At 42.7% G+C, this 26,489-nt stretch overlaps 1 long non-coding RNA gene across 1 annotated transcript; it reads left to right on the plus strand.

Moving 5' to 3' along the window:
• The first annotated feature begins 22,050 nt into the window (after window positions 1-22,050).
• LOC131921399 (uncharacterized) lies at window positions 22,051-26,269 on the plus strand. The gene is made up of 3 exons (XR_009381996.1): window positions 22,051-22,139; window positions 25,298-25,409; window positions 26,095-26,269. It is a non-coding gene; the product is annotated as an uncharacterized LOC131921399 (long non-coding RNA).
• Window positions 26,270-26,489: the final 220 nt, after the last annotated feature.

Below are 26,489 nucleotides of genomic sequence, written 5' to 3' on the forward strand. Positions count from 1 at the left end.
AAGAAAACTGGGGTCATTAAGCAGGTTACAACCAGCTCTGCTATAAAAGCTTTTAAAAAAATCCTCTTTCTTATCCATAATTAGTACATAAGGGAATTAGGCCAGTAAAATATGGAAGTCATGCTATCATATATATATAGTTTTTGAGTGGTCTGTCCTTCGTCTTATTTTTCCCATATATATAAATTTAGACAAAGGGAGTTTGACAATCAGGTAGAAATAAAATAAAAGGCCTCCAGCTAGGCTGCTATGTAAGCAGGAGCTCTTTCAGCTGTGTTAAAAATAAATAAGTCAACACAAATGCCCACCTGGCTCTCAGCTTGTAGCAGCTGAATTGCTTCCTAGGCCTACCTGGCTTGCAGCCCCACTAGCTCAGAGCTCTGTTTCCATCTGTGTTATCACAGGGCCCCAAGTCAGCATTTCCAAACTATTACTTTTGTGCCTTTTTAAAATATCCCCTGGACTTGCTGAATGCCTGGGTTTTGCTAAGACTCTCAAAGGTGCTACGTGAGTCTGTCCAGGCTGCCATAACAAGTTACATACCATGGACTGGGCTGCTTACAACAATAGAGATTTGCTGTCTCACAGTGCTGGAACCTGGGGGCCAAAGGAGAGGTGTAGCTGAAGTTTTTCTGGTCCCACCCGGCTCCTGTGGCCCCACAATCCAGCAGCCACTCAGACCCAAATGAGCACACAGAGGCTTATATTAATTACAAACTGTATGGCCTGCTGGCTCAGGCTTCTCACTAGCTGCTAGCTCTTACATCTTAAATTAGCCCCTTTCTATAAATCTATACTTTGCCATGTGGCTAGTGGCTTACCGGTATCTTTACATCTTGCTTCTCTTGGCGGCAGCTGGCAGCATCTCCTCAGTTCTCTTTTCTTCTCTCCTCTCTCTCCAGTTAGAATGTCCCGCCTCACCTTATTCTGCCTCATCATTGGCCAAACAGCTTTATTTATCAATCAATCAGAGCAAGACACATTCATAGCATTAAGAACGACATCCCCATCAGACAGGTACCAATAGATTTGACAGCTGGTGAGGCCACTCCTCCTGGCTCCCAGATAGCCACTTTTTGCATCCTCACATGGCCTTTCCTTTACGATCATGTAGGAGAGCAAGGTGTCTCTTCTTCTAAGGACAGCAGTCCTACTGGATTAAGAATGAAGGTCCCCGGCCCTCCAGGCACTGTCAGGGTTGGGCTCCCTCTCATGGCATGGGTCTCAAACTAAACCAGTCATTGATTGGTCACTCCTCTCATTTCTGTGCCAGACCCAGGATAGAACCAAACATGACCACCAAAAAAAAAAAAAAAAAAAAAGTCAACAAAATAATCCCAAATGACATTCTACTGTACCCACAGACAGGAGCCTAGCAGAATCACATCATCATCATCAGAGAGAATACATCCAGCAACTGAAAGGAGCAGATGCAGAGACCCACAGCTAAACATTAGGCAGAGCTTGGGGAATCACTCGGAAGAGGGGCGGGGAGGATTGTAGGAACCAGAGGGGTCAACGACATCACAAGAAACCCACAGACCCAACTGACCCTTGGCTCATAGGGGCTCACGGAGACTGAACCGACAACCAGGGAGCCTGCATGGGACTGACCTAGGCCCTCTGCATATATGTGACAGTTGTGTAGCTTGGTCCTCTTGGGGGACTCCTAACAGTGGGAGCAGGGGCTGTCTCTGACTCTTTTGCCTGCTTTTGGGACCCTTTTCCTCCTACTGGGTTGCCTCCTCCGGCCTCAATATGAGGAGAGGTGCCTAGTCTTATTGTAACTTGTTAGGCCATGTTTGGTTGATATCTCTTGGGATGCCTGCACTTTTATGAAAGGAATCAGAGGAGGAGTGGATCTAGGGGAGAGGGGAGGGGAGGGACTGGGAAGAGAAGAGGGATGGGAAAACACAGTCCGGCTGTAATATATGAGAGAAGAATAAAAGATTTTGAAAAAGAAATCAAGTAAAGTTACAATTACACAAGAATAGCAGAAATGTTGTAATAGTTCAAAGACTATTATTTCCTTGAAAATAAACACTGAGCCTCAAAAGAAATTTAATTGAGGTCCCTCCCTCCTGACCTCATTTAACCATATCTGCCTCTTTAAAGCCCTTTCTCCCAGTCTCAGGAGGTACGGTAAGGGCATCAACAAATGAGTTGGAGAGGGACACAATTTAGTCTCTAATAGGTACAAGTTCTTGTTAGTTTTCCCATAGAGCTGAAAAGATTTTTAAATCCTTAATTTGGTAAACACAGGGGAATTGTTTACGCTAATGCTTCTGGTGACAAAGCATAACTCTTACAAACAGGAATGTGATGAGATATACATATGAAAAACCTGAACAGTTAGCAAATCCCTTCACTTAACCATTTAATTTCTAGCCATTTATGTTAAAGAAAGACTGAATTTACCTCCAGGACATTTGCCATAACAATAAGATTTGGAAAACTGGCCCACTGTGGTGGTGCATGTCTGTAATCCTGAGCAGTTAGGAGCACTGAGGCAGAAGAATGACAAATTCAAGGCCAGCCTAGAATTACATCAAGAGAATCTCTATCTAAAGGCTCAGGCAGAGCACAGCAGAGAGATGGCTCAGCAGGTAAAACATTTGTCACACAAGCTAGAGAGCTAGAGTTTAGGTCCTTAAGACCTAGATGGGCTTGGCAGCCTGAGTACAATCCCAGCAAACAGGGAGCTGGGACGGGAAATCTGCAGCAACAAGGCTAGACAAGCTAACCAAAGCCAACCCCGGATTCATCAAGAGACCCTGCCACAATGTAAGGTACAAAGCAATTGGGGTAGACGCTGAACATTCCAGATCTACCTCTGGCCTCCACAGGCCCATGCACACGTGTGTGCATGCATTTGCACACTCAGACACACATGCACCACACACATGAACCTAGCTCTCACACTGAAATTCTGTAAAGCTATTCATATAATAACACATAGCATAGAGCATAGAACCACATTCTCACTACAATAAAAATACATCAAGTGGAGTCCATAAAAAACATTTATACTAATGTGTTACCTTGTAGATTATGGCTAGAAGACATATTAAAAGACAGAGAGCTTGCTCAGTGTGTAAAACTGCTTGCCAGGGGACCTGAGTTCCATCCTGAAACACACATAAAGAGGCTAGACACTGTGATGTGGAGGGAAAAAACCATCACAAGAGACCCTAAATAAAATAAAAATTGAAAAACCATTTTTAAAAACGGTTTACTTCTAGCTAGGCATGGTGATGTATTTGTAATCCCAGTCCTGGGGAGGGTGAAGCAAGAAGGTCAGTTCAAAACCATTTTTTAAAATGGTTTACTTCTAGCTAGGCATGGTGATGTACTTGTAACCCCAGTCCTAGGGAGGGTGAAGCAAGAAGGTCAGTTCAATGTATGTCTCTGCTACATAGTGAGTTTGAGACCAGCCTGGACTGCAGGATACACAATCTCAAAACAAAACAAAAGATGACTTCTGTTCGGAAAGAGAAAGGGTTGAGGGGGAAGGAGGAGAAAGAACAAGAACAAATAATATGGAGGGTGTTTTCTGCATGTGTGATAATTCATAATGAAACTCTTATTGTATTCAATCAATAATATGCTAATGGGATTTTAAATTACTGCTGAGTACTACTATTAAGGCTAATATTTATCTTCTTTTTTCAGTTTACTTTTTTCTCCCACAATGAACAAGCAACACATTTGTAAAAAAGAATGCTTGTCATCTGAGTTTAAACTGGAGGAGCAATTGAGGTTTCAAGGTACATTAGACATTTTATCTAAAGTGACCCCATGTCTGCAGCACTTATTTCTTAGTATCTCCCACATGCTATAAACATCCTGAAGAATTTCCTCCTTTCAGATGAAAAAGCAACAAAGAGATTATAACAACATTTTAAAAATTCTGTCCACAGATTCTTTGCTAAACCACCAATTCCATCCTGTCTTACCTTATCCTCCCTCCCCTGCACCTAAAATCAAGGAATGAAAAGGGAGCCGGGACCATGGTTTGACAGGACTGCTTTCCTAACACAGTATGTTCTGCTGTGATCCACAAGCATGGCGGCTCCAGCAGCCAACGCGAATCCCTAGGACTGTTCCAAAAGGCGATTTTATAAACCAACATCACTCTTGCAAGCCAAGACAGCCTTTCCTTGGGAATGCGGAACAGTTCCTTCAGAGTGGTTCCAGTCTCTGAGGCAAATATGTATCCAGGCGCTGTGTGGAGAGTATTTGCCAGTGAGAATAGCAATACCCAGGTACACACACGGTATGTGTTTTGCTGTGGAAGTTTTCCCAGTAAACAAGAATGAAGCCATCAAAAGAAAAGAACGCTAATTTTAAATCAATTAAATTTAAACAGAAACGCTTCCTTGGGGTATAGTTGCCTTTTGGTTAGCACGCTAATTTTGTAGACTTGGGTTATTTACGAGCAAACTGTTTTTGAAAGAAGTATCGGTGGCATTGAGAGGTGAAGTCCAACTGGTCTCTCCTGTGGCTCCTTACCAGGCCATGAATTACTGAGGATGTAGAGGAACAGGGTTGTTATTGCTCCAGCCTTGTTCTAGTCAACCTATGTGCAGACTCAATCTCTGCATAACAAAGCAACCCATATGTAATATTTACTGACAGGAAAGCAGATGCCTAGAAAACCAGGAAACATGCGGTTCTCTTTCAGTTCACATAAGCACCACTAAACAGAAGGACATGCACTGAGGTCAGGTATGGACTAGCACATCCATCTAGGGTAGGGAGTGGACTCTGCACTCTGGGTACTGCTTAAAATAAGACACACTCGTCCAACCTTGTTGGAAATCTGCCTCTGCCTATGTCTGGGTCACATGGGTGGAGAGGGGCTGAGCTCGAAGCCCTGTTTAGCACAGCTAAATCAATGGGAGGATTTGTCTTTAGCTCATTTATTGGCTTTACTCATGAGGAAATTCTTCCAGCGATGACAACCATCTCACAGCAGCTTCCACAAACAGATCAAAATGGTACAAGGATCCCACAGAGGGCGGCTCACCTGCCAAGGCACATGTCCCTAAACATACGGTTTGGATTTGCTGCCGTTGTCTGGGATAAGTTATTGGGTGGAAAGCAATTTGGATATTGTCTTCCTCCACGGGGCTCTGCAGCCACGGAGATTGATGAAAAGCCGTGGTTTGGGGGAGGGAGTCTGACATGGCCTTTCTCAGAACAGTACAAATGGTAAGGCCTTTACTTGGGGAAACAGCAGGCCACAGAAGTGACTGCACAGTCTCGAGGGGAAAGGGTGGGCATAAACACTTAAGTACGTGCATGACTTTGCAGAATGACGGACGGTGGGCGGCTGCAGATGCTTGCTTCCGTGTAAGGATTTCTCACCATTTGCAGGGGCTGTGTTTCGGCATCATCCAGGAGTGCCAGAGCAACTCGGCAGTACTAGACAAGTTAACCCGTGTTACCTGGACATGTTATCCAACACTCAAAACACATCAGCACAGCTGACCCTCTTCCAGTTCACATTCCAGATGGGCAGGGCAAACTCACCTAACTTAGTAGAGAAAACCAAGAGAAAAAAAAAATAGCTTGCCTCAGTTTTCCCAGCTAGCTGTGTTACTTTTTACACACTAACACATCCTGTCACGGAATGGAGGTCAGGAAACTGGATGCCTCTTTCTTTCTTTTTAGTCAACTATTTCATGAGCACGAGTTATATTTCAGTCTCCCTTTCCATACGATGAGATTATTAATAGCAGTGTGTCAAATCCTCATTTAAGAGTAAACCCTGGAGAGCTAAAGCCCAGCAACACTTTCTGAAACAAGTCAGGATGATCTTGAACTCACAGATCCTCCAGCCTCTGCCTCCTGAGTGTTGGGGTTAAAGGCATGCACCACCACATGCAGCCCATCAAACACTTCTGTTTGAAGTATCTAGAGTGGACTTGATGTTTATTTCCTAGATGCCCAGACTGATACACAAAAAGACTATCACAAGAAACTCCACACAGTATGTAAACATCAAAGAAGAACTGCCAGTGTTGTAAGCTGAGAATTAAAAGCATAGTTCCCTCCCACATGGCCCTATCAAGATCTACACGTTAGGTGGAACAGCTACATAGGAACTGTCTCTGCTCACAGGTTGCTTCCAAATATCAAGAAGTTTAAGGCTTTCTTAATGATGCATGTGCCAATTTAATATGATTTCTAAAATAGGGATGATAAAAATACTGACCTACCTCATAGAGCTGCTTGGAACAACTAATTATCTCTCATAAAAACACTTCAACCTCCTAAAGTACCTCATAAAGGTTTATTATGAGTAGTAATACTAATAGTTAAACATATAATGTGGTATCAAACGCAGGCCTGCTCCACAAGCTGCTGGTGTTTTAAATTCTCTTTACGGCTGCACTGTTGTTTAGCAGTTCCTGTGTTGAAAGCCCTTCACAGCTGTAAATTAGTCAATCCCCATGGCATGCACTCCTGAGAGATAGGTCAGGATTATTTTCTATTACTATGGCAACAAATCTTATGTAAATGTCCAACGATGGAAGTTGGAGATGAGAAGCAGGAAAGGTTAAGTGACTTCTTCAAGACCACACATCAAGTAGGTGGCAGGGTCAACTTTAAAATGCGGAAGAGCTGACCCCAAGGGGCACCCCAATCCACCTGGTCAGGACCAAGGAGATCACTGACATTCATTTGCTTAGAAATGCGTGGAAACTGAAAACACCGATGTTCTCTATCTGAGAAGAAGAACACTTATAATTTGTAGGCAGGCAATTAATGACCGCATTTTGTTAGTCCATGGACAAGAGGCAGTAGCAGTCAAGGCAGTATAAATTCTGGTCAGACTGCTCACATCCATTCCTCAGCCAACCCCTGCCACCTCCTTGCTGGGTGGCATTGGGCTAGCTACTTCTGTTCTCCGCACATCAGTTTCAGATCCTATGTAGTAAAATGGAGCCAACGAGAAGATAGATCTACTTCACATGGTTCCTCTGAGGAGTTCACATTGGCCCGTACAGCAGAGCCAAGTGGCTAATAAGCATTCAATAAGCACCATTGTTAGATCCTATGAGACAGGAAATACTCACTGCATTCCAATACTGTTATACAAAGTCCAGAGATGCGTAAGACACACTCCGTCCTGTTCAGTATAACAGGCTTGTCAAATTGCAGTTTGCCAGGTCGTAATGGGGGTAGGTGATGGGATGCAGGGCTCGGGATGTTAGAGCAAAGCCACGTGTTTTCAAAAGAAAGGATGCGATGCCTTACCCTCGGTTGGAGCTTCTCTGTTTGCTCTCTCTTTCACTTGTCCTTGGGTTTCTGTTTCCACGTAATTAATTTTATTTATGTTTTTGCAAAGAGGAAAAAAAATACAAGTAAATCGTCGGTAAAAGCGCTCTAGAGAGTATCATGGGTGCTCAGAGGGAAAAAAAAAAAGGGGGGTGGAGGCAGTCATTTCTTGCTAGCGGCCTTGAATCCAGCTCATGACTCTTTCTGAACCTCCAGGGGCAAGTTTGTGAATTTACAAGAGGGGCCGGTTACTTTCCTGCTGTCTCTCAGTCGATCATCCACCCTCCTTTTCTGCCATGTGCAACCAGCCCAGGGGAACTGCAAGCCACATTTCCCAGGCACCCTCGCTGCTGACCTTCTATTAGACGGTGAGGATCAGAAGGGGAGAGCAGGGGAGACATCTTCAGGTTTGCGGGAGGAGCAACTCTACAGGTGGCGGACTCTAGGTCTTTTGGCAGCTCCTCTGCATAGTGTTCCTGGGCCCAGGAACCTGACTGCCTTCCTTTGGCACCCCTCCTCCAACTTGGGAGTGTTGAGGCAAGAAGTGTTACCAGAATTTGGTCTTTAGGTATTTAAAAATAAGGCAAGCTTTCACCGGTGCGCACACCTTTATCCCAGTGCTAGGGAGGCAGAGAAGCAAGCAGATCTCTAGGAGTCCAAGGCCAGCCAACGCTACCCAGTGAAGAAACTCTGTCTCAAAATACAAACAAACAAATAAAAAAATGACCACAAAAAAAAAAGTCGGATTTTAAAACCTCTAAATGGCTGAACACTGGTAGGGGAGATCAGGATGGTGGATTCCTCCTGAAGGAGTATGGACAGGTAGAAGCAAAAGGATGCCAGAGCCCGCCCCGCCGCCCCCCCTGCCCCCCACAAAAAAGAGGGTTGGGGGATGGCTACTGAACACGTGCCACCACCAACAATGGTGCGTGCTGTCATAACTTAGCAGAGGTCAGATAAGTGGTCAATGACCAAGCGGTGACACGGATCCTCTTCCAAGTTTCAAACAATGGAAAAAGTCCCTTGGTGTGGGAAAATGTGATGCAAAGTGGAGCCTTTGCAACATTATGTGGTTGTAGGATTTAAAGAGGATTGAATAGACAGCTAAGCAGGCGTGCTTACACCAAGTGATGCTCCAGTTCCAACTTGATATTCACCTCACTATCACTTGTTATTTTGTTTCATTTTTAATAGATGCCATTGGAATAGATCTGAATAAGAGCGTTTTTAAGGGCTTAGCTACAAAGATAACCTCGAAAACACAAACATGAAAATAATTTTGAAGTCAAACAGGAGAAAATATGTGGGGAAACACAGCAAACATAACATAGGCATAAAAATAACATAAAATAAGATAGTCTGCCATGCCAGTTTTGTCAGTAGAAACATATAGCATTAACTCACTTGCTAAAAGATCTTCTATTTTACTCACTCACACACACACAAAAAAAAAAATAGATCTAACTGTGTGTTCTATACTAGAAACACGTGGAAAACAAAGTAATTCAAAAAGGCTGAACATAAAAGAATTGGCACAGATTTTCCAGACAAATAGGGCTCTCTGTGTGTATGTATGCTTGTATGTGTGTGTAGATGTGTGTGTGTGTGTGTGTGTGTGTGTGTGTGTGTATGTGTGTTATGTGTGAATTGCAACCCAGCATCATCCCATGGTGAGAAGTAAACTGTGTTGTATTCTCTTTACATTCCTGTTTTTGGTAATGGCTCTATGTTTATGAAGTCTGATTCTTAGACGCACATACTGAAGAACATCCAGAGGTAAGTATTTACCCTCAAGTACTCAGCAGGGAAAAGAGAAAGAGAATGACAGTGGAAATGGAGAAAACCCTGACCAACTTCTGTATACAGGCACATGTGAACACTTGGGTCTTTCTTGCAACTTTTTCATAAGTTTTAAATTTTACAAAAATAAATAAGGTTTTTAAGCAATAACCAGAACTAACTTCTTAGAAATGATAATTCTTTTGCCTTCAAAATGGAGCCAAGATCATGGTATTTTGAAAGCTGTCTAAGTGATTCTAATATGCATCTGGTGTTGGGAACCTCCGAGCCTGTCAATCCATGGGACTTGGTGATGGTACATATGAGGTAATATGAAGAGACACTGTAGTAGGCTGAAGTGTGGCACCAAGAGATGTTCAAAGTTGAGGAAGGGAACTTACAAACATTCATTCTATTGCATTGATACATGAGAGGTTTCAAATCACATCTGCTGGATGGAGCATGGATGGGAGTCACGGGAGTTGAAGCAAAGACACAGAACCACAACCCAAAACACTGTTGGGGGGTTGCAGGAAGTGGTACCTAGGCTCTCTAGCTCCAAGAAAGAGGGAAATGTCAAAACGCTGGGTTGTCTGGAGGGTTCTTGGCATGTCTGCACATAACACCAACGTGTTGAGGAGAACCATAGCCCTTATCACTCCCCTCCTGCTTCATACAGCCTAGCATTTACCCCCCATCAAAAACTCCAGAGGGCTCCACATTACAAAAGCTGAACAGAGTTTGGTTTGTAAGAAGCAAAGACTCTGGATTAGATACTGTTGCCCACAGATATGCCATCATTTTGACCTGAAGAGGAGTTCCAACCTACTCACACCAAAGCTAGGCAACCAGGAGTGCACCCAACCTGCCTACTCATGACTAAGCAGAAGACCATCTTGCCAAGACAGAGGAAATGCAGAGCATTTGCTTTTAAATGTCCTACTTTATTTTATTTATATATGTATGGGTATTTTACCACATATACGTCTACATTCCACATGAATGTCTGGTACCCAAGAATGCCAAAAGAGGGCATCAGATCCTCTGCAGGTAGTTACAGATGGTTGTACACCACCGTGTGGATACTAGAAATGGGACCTGGATACTCTGGAAGAGTTGTCAGTGCCCTTAATTGCTGAGCCATCTCTCCAGCCCCTCCCTGCTTCTGCTTTTAAATATGACTGAACAACATAAGTCTATTAGAACCCAGAGCGGGGAAGCAACAGAAACAGCAATTCAAAGAGGTTGAGAAATTCATGAGTCATGTGTGAAGCATTCTAGACTTTAAGCAATTGTTGAAAAATGGGAGCAGAGAACAATTTTTACACTGAAGATATGGTTGTATCTTAAGTAGCCCAAGGGACTTTTCTTCTAGAAGGAAACGTAACCTAACACACTATTCAGTTTTTCAGTGAACAGTATTGACAGCTACAGTGTGACATCCAGCCTACAGCAAAAGGTCTAAAGAGTCCATCACCTGTGGTTTGAAGATCAACTGAAATGTTATTTCAGACATACTGATGCATACCTGTAATCCCCAAACTCAGGAGACTGGGGCAGGAGGTTCAAGGGTGTGAGCACAGCCTGGGCTGCATTGAAAGGCTCTATTTCAAAAGAAGAAGAAGGGGAAAGAAAGGAAGAAGGAAGGAAGGAAGGAAGGAAGGAAGGAAGGAAGGAAGGAAGGAAGGAAGGAAGGAAGAGAGAAAGAAATTGGTTGATTAATCATCTTTACAGTGTAGAAGTTGAAAAATAGCTGGGACACAAAGGAGTTGGTAGGAGAGAGGTCATGTAGAAATATATGATAAAGAGAATAAAGCTAGATAGAAATATGATACCTGTATCACAATATTACCTGATAAAATAATTAAAACAATAATGTAAAGACAAATACTGCAAGGATATAAAGGTGGGGGTATGAGTTTAAGCCTTTGTCTTTCATGACTGAGAATCACCATAAAATATTGTTTAAAGTCCAAACACATCAAGAAATAGAAGTACAGCATTTAAGGGTATGAAGATGTGATGTGAATACTAATTGTCAGCTGTAGGAGTTCTTTGGTAGAATTTTTGGGATCACTTATGCATACTATCATATCATCTGCAAATAATGATATTTTGAATTTTGACTTCCTCTTTTCCAATTTATATCCCCTTGGTCTCTTTTAGTTGTCTTGTTGCTCTAGCTAGAACTTCACCTACTATATTGACTAGATATGGGGAGAGTGGGCAGCCTTGTCTTGTTCCTGATTTTAGTGGAACTGCTTTGAGTTTCTCTACATTTAATTTGATGTTGGCTGTTGGCTTGCTATATATTGCTTTTATTATGTTTAGGTATGTCCCTTGTATTCCTGATCTCTCCAAGACCTTTATCATGAAAGGTTGTTGGATTTATCAAAGGCTTTTCAGCATCTAATGAGATATCATGTGTTTTTTTTCTTTCAGCCTGGGTGGACTGGGGGCAGGTGGGGATAGGAACATGGGGGATCGGGTGGTGGGGGGAATATTGAAAGAGCTAACTGGAAAAGTGGGGGCATTTGGGGTCAGATAGAAACCTGGTGCAAGGGAAACTCTGAGGAAATCTACAAGGATGACCCCAGCTAAGACTCTTAGTAATTGTGGATATGTAGCCTGAACTGGCCATTTCCTGTGACCAGGTAAGACTTCGAGTGGAGGGATTGGGACACCAACCCAGCCACATAACCTTCAACCTACAGTCTGTCCTACCTACGAGATGTGCTGAGGTATGACTGGTCCAGCCTGAGACCCATGCCACAGGAGTGAACCAATCCCTGATACTGCCTGGAAATCCAGTACCTAGAGGTTGGATGGCCCAGAGACCTAGGATAGAACCAAATGTGACAGGATCGGGGGGGGGGGGGAGTCAATGTAATGATACCTAACAATATTCTGTTATACTCATAGATTGGTGCCTAGCCCAATGGTGATCAGAGAGGCTTTATCTAGCAACTGGTGGAAACAGATGCAGACCCACAGTTAAATATTAGGTAGAGCTTGAAAAATCCTGCTGAAGAGAGAGAGGAAGAACTGTAGGAGCCAGAGGGGTCAAAGACATCACAAGAAAACCCACAGAATCAGCTAACCTGGACTCATAAGGTTTCACAGAGATTGAACTGACAATCAGGGAGCCTGCACGGGACTGACCAAGGCCTTCTGCATATATTGTGACAGTTGTGTAGCTTGGTCTCTCATGGGGCTCCTAACAGTGGGAGCAGGGGCTGTTTCTGACTCCTTTTCTGGCTTTTGGGACCCTATTCCTCATACTGTCACTTTGCCCAGCCTTAATACAAGGTGAAATGCTTAGTCTTACTAAAACTTGATATGCCATATTTTATTGATATCCATGGAAGGTTTGCCCTTTTCTGAATAAAAATGGAGGAGGAGTAGACAGGCAGGGAGGCAGCGGAGAGGTAAGGGGAAGAACTGGGAGGAGAGGAAGGAGGGGGAACTGTGGTAAGGATGTAAAATAAATAAATAAATTTAGATGGATGGATAGATGGATAGATGGATGGATGGATAGACGGATGGATGGACAGATGGGTGGATGGATGGATGTGGGTGGATGGATGGATAGATAGATAGATAGATAGATAGATAGATAGATAGATAGATGATATAGATTGTCAAATTGATTTGCATCTAGAATCAACTAAGAGCCACGCCTCTAAGGAGGCAGGTCTGTGAGGATACCTTCAGGAAGAATTAACTGAGGAGAGAAAACTCTCCCCTGGAGTTTGTGGCATCTTTGGGCATCACCCCAGATACAAAGAGGTCAAAGGAAACAGCAGGGCTGCTTGCCTGTCTTTGCTTCTTGTTGGTGAGTGCATCTATTCTGCTGCTGCTGCTGCTGCTGCTGCTGCCACTGCTGTTCTCCTCCACTGACACCAGAACTCTGCTTCTTTAGCCTTAATGTGGACTGAAGACCTCTCCAAGAATCTTCCAGGTCTTAAGTGCCAGAATGGGACTGCTGGGACATCCAGCTTCATGGACTAAGCAGCTATCCGACTCTTGGCCTCTCCAGAGTGCAGATAATGCTGCACAATCCTTTTATAATACATGTTCACTCTATTTGTTCTGTTCCTTTAGCATACCCTGACTAATAGAGAAGACCATAATTAGCAGCTTGAACATAAATGAAGCTGCCCTGGAGAACGGGGCTGGGATGACAAGGGTTGGAAGATGGATGCTTTTCATATCAGCCCTTCTGTTTCTGTCACTCTTCTGTTACCACATGCACACATTTCTGCAGGAAGTGTAAGTTGTAAAAGTGAGAAAGTATAAGGGACTTAGAAGGTCCTCAGCAATAAGCAGTCTGATGTTGTTTTCTAGATGATTCAGTATCACATATTACCTTGGGACCATTACTTAAGGCCTAATCATGGTGATACCCTAGGATATTTAGTGAACTAATAGCCAGTCACTGTATCCTTCCATTAATAAAGGGAACATGGGAATGGAGGAGGAGGAGACAACAGTGACTAGAGAGGCTCCAAGTAGACAGTAGTCAAATTGCTGAGGCCAGATCAGAGAGCAGCTTCTGCATCCTCCAGGAGGGTTCCCAACAGGAGGCAGAGCTTTGGGGACCAGCCACAGCCCAGAGATGCTCTATGAAGCTGTAGTCACATAAAGTAATAAACTCCCAAAATGATGAAAGTCATGAGTTCTGCACTGGTCCTCTGGCTCTTCGCAAAACAGGCTTCTCCTGGTAAATGGGCTTCTCCCGGTACTCTCCAGCTCTATCCTCATCCCTTCAGCACACACATACAAGGTCTGTCTCTTCGAGCTCTGCAAATAAAGAAGGCCTTTCCCAATGCCAACCCCTTCTGCCCTCTTTCTAGCACCTCAGCCTTGCCAGCCTCCCCTTTGTCTGCAGTGGGCGGAGCTCAGTGTTTTCACACTTGACAACCACAGCTGTACTACTTTGCATTCTCTTACTGTAATAATGACCATGACCAAAAACAATTTGGGGAGAGAAGGATTTATTGCATCTTACAGATTAGAGTCCACCATTACGTAAAGGGATAGTGCAGGTGCTCAAGGCAGGACCCTGGATACAGAGACTGGAGCAAAAGCAATGAAGGAGTGCTGCTTACTGGCTTGCTCACCATGGATTGCTCAGTTTGCTTCCTTACACAACTCAGAACCACCTGCCCAGGGGTGGCACACCCACGCTGGACTGTGCCTTCCCACGTCACTCATTAATCGAGCCCACAGTTGCCTACAGATTAAAATTAGGGAGACATTTTCTCAACTGAAGCTCCCTCTTCCCAGATGACCCTAGATCACATCAAGTCAAGAAAAACAAAGCAAACAAACTAAACACATGAGGAGCACAATAGTACCATATGTTTCCCCAGCATGTATCCTAAGCCCTTCTACCCAACTGTATCATAAGGGCTTTCTCTTTTTTTTTTCTTTTTTTAAGGTTGAAGTCCTGACATCCCTCTTTCTTCTCTCTAAAGGCCTATGCAGTGCTGGCCTACAGAGTGAGACTCTGCCTCAAATAAAATAAAATAACAAAAAGACAAAAGTCTTAGTTTTAACTAAAACAAGTTTGTCTTCCTACCTCGATCAAATTATAAGGAGAGAAACCTAAGACACCCTACCTACCTATCCATTTCGTGACGTGGTTGTGACCATTGAGACCTTATATGATTCTAGGCACTTTCGGTTTCTGGAGCAGGAGCAGGAGATAGTGAGAGCTGGGGACTGAAGAAGCAGAGTAGTATAGCTGCCTTTTGTTCTAGAAGATAATCCCCTCCTAAAGAGTCGAACATTCATATAGCAGGCGGAAGATCATAACCCTTAGGTCTGAGCTGACCACGATACCTGACTTGGCCTCTATTGCAGAGCAAGCCCAGTTCCAGTGGAAGGGCTCAGAAACCCCTTGACATCATCTGAAGAAGGGAAGGCAGTCTGCTGGCATCCACTGCCCCTGTTTCTACCCTTCCCCTCCCCCTTACAGAGTCTACTGCATGATTTCCTCCAATTATTTTCGGGTCTACACCAAGGCTATCTGTTTTCCTTAATTTAGCAGACTTCACTCAAGCTTGGGTCAAGGCCTCTGCTCTCAAAGGAAGCATGTCAACGCCACTCCCCCTGTTGCCCCTCACATCGTGGTAACCCCTCAGCACATGCTTATCTGGAGAGCCCCAGGCAGCCAACATGCTCAGACAAGCCGAACAGAAGAAATTCTACTGTGTATATGAGAATGGAGTTTTGGGCATGCCCGATGGCCCTAGAAATAGCAATGGTTTTGCTTGGAAGGTAACTTCACCTTCAAAGCTCTGTTTGAAACACAAACCCACGCCTGACTTAACTGTCTTTATTCTCCCTTGCTTGTGAAAGAATGCAGAGGACAAGACACTCCTGAGGTGTCAAAGCGGGAGCAGGCCCATCCCTCACTCCTTCTGTGACTGCTTTCAGTTTGACAGTGCAGGCCCAATCCAAAGGAACACTTCCGAGGTAATAATGAAGAAGCTAGAGTCAAGTAGCGGAGAGTGATTGAATCGCCTGCTTTACCCATTCCTTCTGTGTCACAGCACTTTTCCCCAGAGCAGCCTCGTAATTGCACCACAGCATCATTTATTATGTACAATTGCCTCATTTTCTTCCGAGACCAGGCTTTGTTTAAAAGTCCATTCAAGACCAGCTGTACTTCAACTGAGGGTCACTTGAAGCATCCATGTAATCTGCTGGATGTCAAATGTCATTATGCTGTGCGCCCCAAACCAGCAAATGAAGGGAATATATTCACCTACATTCAGAGACGCTGCCGTACCTCTTACTAGAATATCTACAAGGATGTGTCAACGAGAAAAAGAGGCCGGTCCCACGGCATGCTCTGCTGCCTGACGGGTGGCGCTCATCTCTGGCATGCGAGTATTTATGTACACTTTGTAGGAGACTTGCTAATTGTAATTAGGATTGCTTACTACGGTTTCCAAGGCAACAGTTGTCACTGCAATGCTTCACTGCCAACTCAATTTCCATTCTCCTGTTGATATAACAAATATTATGTGACATTTTAACTGAAAATATCTGTAAATGGGCGTCTGAGTGTGGCGTGTTTCTTTAAAAGGGAAGGAAAACAATTATTAGCTTTTCATTATTCATCTCAGTGCCATGTTTGATTGGTAATTACTTCAATTTTATATTTAGGGAAGAATACACTGGGGTCCCATGAGGTCTTGGATTTGGATGTCCTGGATCCTGATCCTGCTCTTCTCCAAATGACCCTCGTGTTTGATTCAGTGGCCAGGAACCTGTCAGAAGACTGTCCCACATCAAAAGCACTCCCCTGTGGGTGTCACTGCCCTAGCCCTTCGGTTCTCAAGCAGCTCCTTTGACCTACAAGCCACGTGGTCAGAGAGAACAGATAAAGCAGGTATCCTCCACCATAGCTACTTATGTAGCTCTGTAAGGCCTTGAAATCACGTCAGATAATAGATCAGAAATACTGTGTGTAAGGAGGTACGCCTTGTCATCAGGTCTAGTAAAAGCTGGAACCAAGAAATGCCCCCTAAGTCCACAGTGTTGTCTCTAGTCAAGAAGCTTAGAGTGACCCACACTAAGGTCACTCTCTGACATAATAGAAGACATACATCTAGTATGGGCAAGCACACACACATTGTGTCTCTATTTAGTGTGAATTTGCACACACTCCTCCACTTCTGTGAAGGCATGATGCCGGTCCTTGCTACCCCACACCATGAAACATTTCACTCCTACCCCCCTTTCAGGCTGGACTTCTAACATACTGTCTTGCTTTCCTCTGGCTTCCAGATCCTTCTAGCGCGATCCACTAATCCAGAAGGCAGAGCTGCTCACATCTTTAGCACTGTATGCATTCAGAATCATGATCCCCACCCATGATGCTGCTATGGTCACTGGTCAGATCAAGCTATTCCTCCCTCCCTTTCAATTTTCTTTTCTTTGTTCCACTTTGTAATCTTATGGAAGTCAAATATTATGCCTCTCACCTTCTCTCTGCCCTCCAATAAGATGTGCTAAATGTTCAATAAACAACTAATTCAGTGAATGTCTATAAGCACTCTGTGTGGATGTTCAAACAGATGAAAGAATAAGCTGAGTTTGAGCAGCTTTAAACCTCAAAAAGCTTCTCTTGTACTTCCATAATAGGACATTATAAAACAATGTTGAAAGCAGAGATTCGCAGAAAAGACAGGAACCTCCTGTGGACTTTCATTAAAAATACAGATTATAAAGAGTCTGAACCGGTTCTATGAACATATTTTAAATCATTCTTAGATTGATTAAGTGTGATGCTCTCGGCATGGCTAGGCTTTGTAAAAGACTCCTTTATCCTCTCTCATTTCACAGCCCAGACTGAAATCTTTGTTTAAAAGACCATGTTTGGGATTTGCTTTTAAATAATCCCTATTGTGAGGAGACTGAGTGAGAGAACTTGTAATAGACATGTGGATGAGTTGGAGCTGGGCAATGGGACATAAGAATTGATGGTACTATATTCACTGCTTTTTATGCATGAAATCGTAACAGCAAAGTGCATCTAAAACACATAGATATAGAAAAAAGTAATCAGTGTTAAAGCTAGGTGGGACTATTTAATCTCCCAAAGATGAGAAACTGCTTCATAGTTAAGTGTGTGTTCAAAAATGACAAATTACCATTTCAGGTTTTTAATAAAAATTTAGTAACTCCAAATTTTGCTTGTTTTTCCTGGACCCAAATCTCTGGAAGTAGATACAGATTTGTGCATATATATATATATAGATATAGATATAGATATAGATATAGATATAGATATAGATATATAGAGATATTTTATTTGTATTAAAATGTTATTTGAATGTTAATAAATAAAGTTGCCCGGGGTCAGAGCTATTAGCAAGCCATAGGAAAGCAGGGCAGTGGTGGCGTATGCTTGTAATCCCAGAGCTAGGTAAGTCTCTGTGTGTTCAGGGATACAGCCATTATTGGATACACATGCCTTTAATCTCAATACCAATCATAGAAAACCTGGAGGCCTATACAGACAGGCCATGACGAGGCGGTCATGTGGTCGGGTTTACAACCAATGAGAAGGCAGAACAGAAACTTTATATAAAGACTTTAACACAGAAAGTAGCTCTGGTTCAGAGAGGTAGGACCACCGCAGGAGGAAGGGTAAGGTTTTAGCTCTTAGCTCTGACCTCTTGGCTTTCTTCTTTGCATTGGTTCTGTGTTTCTTATTTAAAAAGACGGTTGGTTACATCTACATCTATATATATATATACTCAAACCTCTAGAAGTAGATACAGATTTGTATATATATTCTGTGTGTGTGTGTGTGTGTGTGTGTGTATAAACTTTCAAAACCACAAGAGAGAGGAGCTATCCACCAACATTTTATTAACATAATTTTGGTTGTTATAATACTCAAAATCTTTAAACTTATATTTATTATAAAATATATATTATTGAAAATAATTTTGTCATATGATGTATTTTGATCATGGTTATCCCTCCCCAAACTCCTCCCAGATCCTCCCCACCTCTCCACCCACCCAACTCCATGCCCTTTCTTTCTCTCTCTCTCTTTAGAAAACAAAAAAATAGGCAGGCATACAAAAAAAACTTTTAAAAGGAAAAATACAGAAGAAACACATACATACAAATCATAAAAGCACAAAATTGGAAACCATAATATACAAGCAAAGACCACTAAGACAAAAAAATGCCCAAACAAAGCCATAGGAAACAAAAAGTCTACAAAAATACCATGGAGTTCATTTGGGGTTGGCCATCTACTGCTGGGCATGGGACCTTTCCTTAAGTGTGGTTAATATGCACAGTGAAACTCTATTGGAGAAGATTAATTTTTTTCTTTGCAGGTGGATGTCAGTTGGAGACAGCTTGTTGCTTAGGAATGGGAGTCCATGTCTACTTCCCTCTTTCAATGCTAAGACCACATCTGGCCTAAACCTGTGCTATACCTATGAGATCCCTATGAGATCATAGGTGCTTCGGTCCTGATGTGCCTAGATATCTCATTCACTTGGCCCTTTACCCCACCTTCATCCATGTTCTGTTAATCCTAGTTTAAAAGGATGTATTTTGTAATGCATGTTTATTTTTCCTCCATAATGTATACTCAAGTAATGTTACCATCTTGATTTTTCCACCATAATAAATAAATTTGTGGACTTTAGAAAATATATTTTCTGAATATATATTAGTAGGGTAATGTCATAATGTATTATTCTAAATATAAATATTTTTCTATAGCAAAGAGAAGAGGTTAATTGTAATAAATTTGTATTAATTTCCTATTGCTGTTATAATAAATTATTACAACTTACTGGCTTATAGTGCAAATGTATTATCTTTTCTTTCTAGAGGTCAGAAGTTGAAAGCAAATCTTATAGGGCTGATGTCAAGGTGTTAGCAATGCTGCTTTCCTTCTTTTTTTTTTTTTCTTTTTTTTGGAGCTGAGGACCGAACCCAGGGCCTTGTACTTGCTAGGCAAGTGCTCTACCACTGAGCTAAATCCCTAACCCCTGCTTTCCTTCTAAGTACTTCCCTTTTACAACTTCTACAGTCCTTGGTCTCTTGACCCCATGGCTTTAGTCTCTGCTTTTATTACATAGCTATTTCCTCCAAGCTGGACATGATCATTGCTGTCTTGGATCACAGCAGTTGTGATCAGCTGCAAATGACTTAGCCTATTTGCGTTCTCTCCTAGAGGAAACATGGAGGCTCATAGGGTCACAGGGTCATGGGGCTTATGTGGTACTAAGGCTCTGTGAAATCCTTACAAGTGCCCTCTCCTCCCCAAGGAGATATAAGAGATAACAATTGATAGGGGTGGGATTCCTCAACAGTGCAGCTGCATGTTAGCTGTACAATGGACTCTTCAAGAGTACAGTGTTTTTATGAGGCATCCACACTCTGAGTGGGACTCTTCAGTGGTGCAGTTCCCTTGAGTGGTGCATGCTCCTATAAATAACCCCAATAAACTAATGTGTTCACCAAGCTTGGCTAGATGGAATCCTGTCTTTGGTTTGTAGGTGCCCTCACTACTGGGGTGAAGAGTTTGCCAGGAAGTATCAGATAACAATTTCCATTGTCACACCTTGTCACACCTCATTCCCTTCCTCACTTGCCTCCCTAGCATAAAAACACTGGGCTCAGACTGATAATCCAGAGTAGCTCTACATCAAGATCCTTAATCACATCTGCAAAGACACTTCCACCACGAAAAATAACATTCTGTAGGTTCCAAAAAATGAGGATATGGACATTTTTGAGAGGAGGACGTTATTCCTGTCTTCTACAATACTCCATTTTTTGGCCCCATAAATTGAATGTATTAGACAGCTATTGCTACAATAATGTATAATAAAATACCCAAAAAATCAACAGCTCACAGCAGCAAGCATGTATTTTTCTCACTTGTGAGTTACAGGTTCAGAAACTCTACTTTGGGCTAAGAATTGGGTGGTTGGGCACCAGGATTAAGGCTGCTTTTAAGCCTGCTCCAGATCTTTCAACCTGGGGTCCAGGCTGAGAAACAGTGAAAAAGTTGGTCTCCCCATCCCCTTACAAACTCATTTAAAGCCTATCCTGGTTAGTATTTTGTCAAGCAACCCAAGATAGAATCATTTGAGAAGAGAGATCCTCAACTGAGAAAACATTCCCACTGGATTGTTTTGTGGACAAGGCTGGAGCATTTTCTTGATTAATGGTTGATGTGGAAGAATCCAGCTGACTGTGAGTGGTGCCACCACTGAGCAGTGGTCCTGAGTTGTATAAGAAAGCAGGCTGAACAGGATGTGGTAAGCAAACCAATAGTAAGCAGTATTCCTCCATGGCCTCTGTGCTGGTTTTATGTCAACTTGACACAAGCTAAAGTCATCTGAGAGGACAGAACCTCAATTAAGAAAGTACCTCCATGGGATTGGGCTGTGGGCAGGCCTGTAGGGCTTTTCTTAATTGGTAATTGATGGGAGAGGGCCCAGCCCACTGTGCGTAGTGCCATCCCTGGGCTGGTGATCCTGAGTTCTATAAGAAAACAGGCTGAGCAAGCCATAAGGAGCAACCAGTAAGATGCACCCCTCCATGGCCTCTGCATCAGCTCCTGCCTCCAGGTTCCTATCCTGTTTGAGTCCCTGTCCTGACTTACTTCAATGATAAACAGTGCTGTGGAAGTGTAAGCCAAATAAACCCTTTCTTCCCCAAGCTGTTTTGATCATGGTGGGGTTTTTTTTGTTTTTTTTTGTTGTTGTTGTTGTTTTTTTGTTTTTTTGGGGGTTTTTTTGTAGCAATAGAAACCCAAATTAAGCCTTTGTTTCAGTTCCTGCCTTGAATTCCTGCCTTGGAGTCACTCAAGGACTGTGACTCGGGATATGTAAGTCAAATAAGCCATTTCTTCCCCAAGTTACCTTTGGTCATGGTTTTTATTACAGCACTAGAAACCTTAACTAAGATAAAACTTCTGCTTCCATTTTGCCCACTTAAATTTTGGTGACCAAATTCTATAGCCAAATCAAAAGTTAATGAAATAGGGAAGCATACTATATACCAAAGAAGAAGAAAAAAATGCAGTAAATGTGCAATTAATAGCCATTCAGCTTCCTATTCACTAAGTATGGTACCAGCCAGCTCAAATCCCCTCACTGACTCTGCCTTTCGGGTATTTTGAACTTTGACAAGTGACTGAAATAAGTTCAAAGCTTCTGACTGAGAAGGAGAGTTATTTCAAGGTAACAAACATTGAAATGCCTCCAGATATCTTATCTAGGTCATGGATAAATACAGAAGTAGCCAAAAAAGGCTACCAAACATCACTAAAGTATATATAAACTAGGGTGTATAGAATTCTCATGTAAAAGAACTCTTTAGAACTGGTCACAGTGGGCTATGCCTCTAATTCTAGAACTCAAGTGTCTGAGGCAAGATGATTCCCATGAGTCTGAGACCGTGTTTCAAACAACAAAGGGGGGGTAGAGAAATGGTCTAACAGTTAATAACCATCTGTAATTCCAGTTCCAAGAGACCTGACACCCTCTTCCAGCCCCCTCTGGCACCAGGTATTTCTATGAGGATCATACATAAATGCAAGCAAACACTCATACACATAAATGAAAACCCCAAGCCATCTACTGTTTGGACTTATACATTCATACTTTACACACATGGTGGTTGTTTCATACCTGAGCTCACAAGACAATCATGTATACAAGGTGACTCACAGCTGCCTGTAACTCCAGCTCCAAGAGAGCTGATGCCCTCTTCTGGCTTCTGGGAGTGCCTGCACTCATGTGCACATACCCCCACATAGGCACACACCTATACATAATTTTAAAAATCTTTTTTTTTAAAAAAGAGTGATTGAGCTAGACAGTGGAATGTATGAAGATAAGCTCTCTCTTCTCTCATTGTCTGCCCACCGTCTAGGACACGGCTTTACACAGAGCATGCACTCACTAAATGAATATGAAATTAATGTCCACAGTGTTGAAATTTTAAAACTGTTAATTGTATTCCATTCATGATACCATAGAAAAATTCCATGCAAGTATCTGAGCCACCACGAGCTTAGCTGAGAGGAGCTGGGAAGTATTTCTAAAAAGGCAGCCGAGATAACTCCTAAGACCTCAAGGCAGAAGGGCAGGTGGGAAGCCAAAGAGTGTCTTCTGCCTGTGTCTTCTGCTTCTGTGTGTACATCTTCATTCTCTGCAAAGATTAGCTTCCTTCTAGGAAACAGGGAGAGCAAAAGTCTTCTATTTTCAGGATAAGAAATGTGCAGAGACTGGATAAGTCTCTCCAAGCTTCCCTCGGGTTTCTAGTAGGGAGATTTTTCTCCACACTTTTCAGTCAGCCAATCGTGAGACACGCAGAACAGGCATGGCAACTGAGGGTCTGTGGGAGGCAAACTCTTGTCCTGTGTAAAAACACCTCTTGAGTGTAGGCTAGACTTCAGAAGTCACTTCTAATTAGTCCAATGGAAAGAAGTGAGAAAGTATCATGTCTAAGGTTAGATTGCAAAAACTTTGGCTTCCACCTGAGGTGACGTGCTCCTTAGAATCTCTGCCTCTGGGGCTATCAGCAGCCATGTGCATGGTTTGGCTGGTGGATCTCCTCCCACAGCCCGAGTGAAAGTTCAGCTATAACCACAGTCCCACCTACCCCCGCCAACAACTTGGTTGCGATCTTAGGAAAGACCTTGACCTAGAGACACCCCACTAAGTCATGCCTAGATCCCTGACTCAGAAACAAACAGATAATAGACGTTTGCTATTTTTAAACCTTGAAATTTTAGGATAATTTGTTTCTCAAAGTAAATTTTCCCAAAGAAAATTGTGGGGTCAGTGGCTTATCTAAAATACATCTCCTGAAAGGCTGCAATGGAGTTGCAACTATTTCTACCCCTAGTAACAAAAACTGACAAGCTTCATACTTTGAAAGCAAATCTTTCAATCATGGAGAAAGCTTAATGGTCCTTCACAAATCATTCCCTAAATTTCTAACTACACTTCTATGCAAATTCTGAAACTCTCACAGGCATATCACTCTTCTATTTGGTAACACCCTCCTGGGTAAATGATCCAGGCCTCAGGTGTTCCCTCTTTCGCCACCCTGCTATCCTCACCTGGTTCTCCCACTATTCATTACAACCCCACAAGACTGCCTGTGAATGAGACTGAGCCTGCTTCTTCTCAGAGGAGCCTCTCACTGAAAGCACCACAGGGTTGCTGCTGACTGGGAGAATTTGGGTGTTGCGTGTGAGTCTGGTTTTCCGTAGCACGTTGCTCTCTCGATTCCAGCACTAGGCAAGGTTTCTGTGACTACTTTGTATCTGCAAGACCAATTGGAGACATACCTCTGAGGATGTGCTGTCCTTAGGAAACTGACAGGCTTGGAAAGTCAAAGGGATTTCAACCCACGGAAGGTTTGAGAACAGTGGATACATGGTGAGTGGATGGGAAGTCTGTGTGGAACTGGAGAAATCAAAGGAAGATTTAGGAGATGGTACAACTTGAGCTGGATGGAAAAGGCAGGGGAACTGTAGAAAGGAGAAAACAGAGATTGTGTCTTATCAGTGTTAAGTACTGTGTTATCAAAGCTCTCCAAAGGAACAGAACTGAGAGAATATACATATGTACGGAATTTATTAAACTGACTTATAGTCTAGGCAATCTAACAATTGCTGTCTCATGATAGAAAGGCTGAGAACTAGTATTTGTTCAATTTATGAGGCTGGATGTGTCTCCCAATCTGGTGCTGGAGTCTGGGAGGATTCCCAGAGATCTGTTGGAATCCTGAACAAGTTGAATTATACTGGCCACAGCAACAGGATAGGCAAGCTTGCCTTTGAGAGTGAGGTCAAGTAGACAAAAGCCAAGAGCTTCCTCCTCCCATGTACTTTCTTGTGGGTTGCCACCATAAGGGATGGCCCAGATGTAGGATGGGTTCTTCCTTCTTCAGATACTCTGATTAGCAAAATCCTCACAGGAATGCCTAACAGCTTGGGTTCAAGTTGATTCCAGATGTCATCAGGTTGGTGACCAAGATTAGCCAACACAAGCACATAGGGGAAAAAATCTTAAATCTATTTAGGTTTTTGCATGCATGTATTTATGCTAAACATAAAAGCTGTTTGCTATAAAAAAAAAGAATGTAACTATAACAGCTGGAGAGATGACATAATAGCTCAGCAGTTAAGAGCATTGCTGCTCTTCTAGAGGACCTGGGTTCAATTCTCAGCACCCACCTGGGGACTCACAACCATCTATGACTCCAGTCCCAGAGGATTCAATACTCTTCCGGCATCTGTGGGCAGCAGGCACACACATGGTGCATAGACATATATGCAGGCAAAACACTCGTACACAGATAATAAGTAATACATTAAAATACTTTAAAATTTTAAAGAATACAGTTGTATTCAATAGCCACGATCTTACAGTCCTGGGCAAAATTAGGAGAAAAGTCATATATATCTCGAAGAGAAAGTAATGGATATCTCCTTTCAGCTCCGAAACTGACACTCTAAGCCAGTTATATGATGTAAGAAAACAGCTTTGCCCATTGATTGATACATTTGCAAGACTCTTAGTTTCCTCTCCGTACCCAGTACTGTTCCAGAAGGAGTAGTGCTTTCTTCTTTCCTGTTCCTTTCTTCCTCCTGGATCTCAGGGATCCTATCTGCTTATTGTATCTTATATTCTTCTATCCATCTTGCCAGGACCCATGAAAGGTGCATCTGAACACTGAACAAAGAAACCTAATAGAGGGAAATCGAAGGGGTTAAAATTCAGCCTAACCACTTGAAGACTCTGATTTACCCTGAAGAGAGGGTGAGTTTGTAATTCATCTTCCCAGGGAACTCATTTTCTTGCCATTTGCAAGAATGCTATGTAGACAGGCAGTGTTTGCTAGCTCCTCCAGAACCGCATTCTGCCAGACAGTTTGAGGTCAATGCTATCACTTGGGTCCTCCCCTCATGCTCAGCGTCCATTGATCTGACAAATAGTGAAGTACCGTAGAACCTGCATATCAACAGGGAGAATCTGACCAGTTTTCTCTGTGATAGGGAGGGGCTTTAAGTAGCTCAGTTAGCTGTAAAAGGAAATGCAGGGTGTCAGGAAAACATACAAGGAGTCTGAAAAAAGATTTATCTTCAGACCCCAAGCCCAGAAAGGCGCCCTCAATTTTGATTGATGCCGACATTAGCAAAGAATACATACTTCTTAGTATATGAACTAAAGGTATAGTCTACTCTGAGAACGGTTGCTCTCAAAGCTACCCAGGTACAGGCTGCTCTGATACAAAGCCCTCTTGTTGCAACCCACTGGCTAAGATCTCATCAACCACAAAAGAATAGCCTTGAAAAAAAGGATCATTTCAAGGTTTGGGAATGGGGAAGCCATTTACTGTCTCAATGGACCTCAATGGTTGGATTTTTTGAAATCAACATATAACATGATGATAATAATTATGATGATGAATCTTTTTTTTCTTTTTTTTTAAATGGCCTTTCAGCACAAACTGAACGACCACTTCACGAACAATTGGGCACCCAAACAATTGGAAATATTTCAGAAGAACAAATGAAGCAAAGGAGATCATGGAAAGCAGGAAATATATGGGTGCAATTTTGAGCCTAAATGAACATGCAGGGCCATATACAAAATAACCAGTGAGATGTGAAAACTGATGTGGGTCCCTTTGATTTGAATCAACAGGGTGTGAAGGACTCTTATTACTGTAGGAAAACCTCAGTGCCAGTTTGCCCTTGTCCAAATTCAGGCATTCACAGTCCAGGCATTGGAGATGTACAAGCCTGGGGCTAAGGTGCATCCTGCTGGGAGGCTGGTGAGCAATTTTGAGGCCAATACTCTCATGGAAGATGTCTCAGAAGTCTTCCTCCTTACATT

This window comes from Peromyscus eremicus, chromosome 11 (assembly GCF_949786415.1).
Source record: "Peromyscus eremicus chromosome 11, PerEre_H2_v1, whole genome shotgun sequence".
In the NCBI taxonomy this organism is placed as follows: Eukaryota; Metazoa; Chordata; class Mammalia; order Rodentia; family Cricetidae; genus Peromyscus; species Peromyscus eremicus.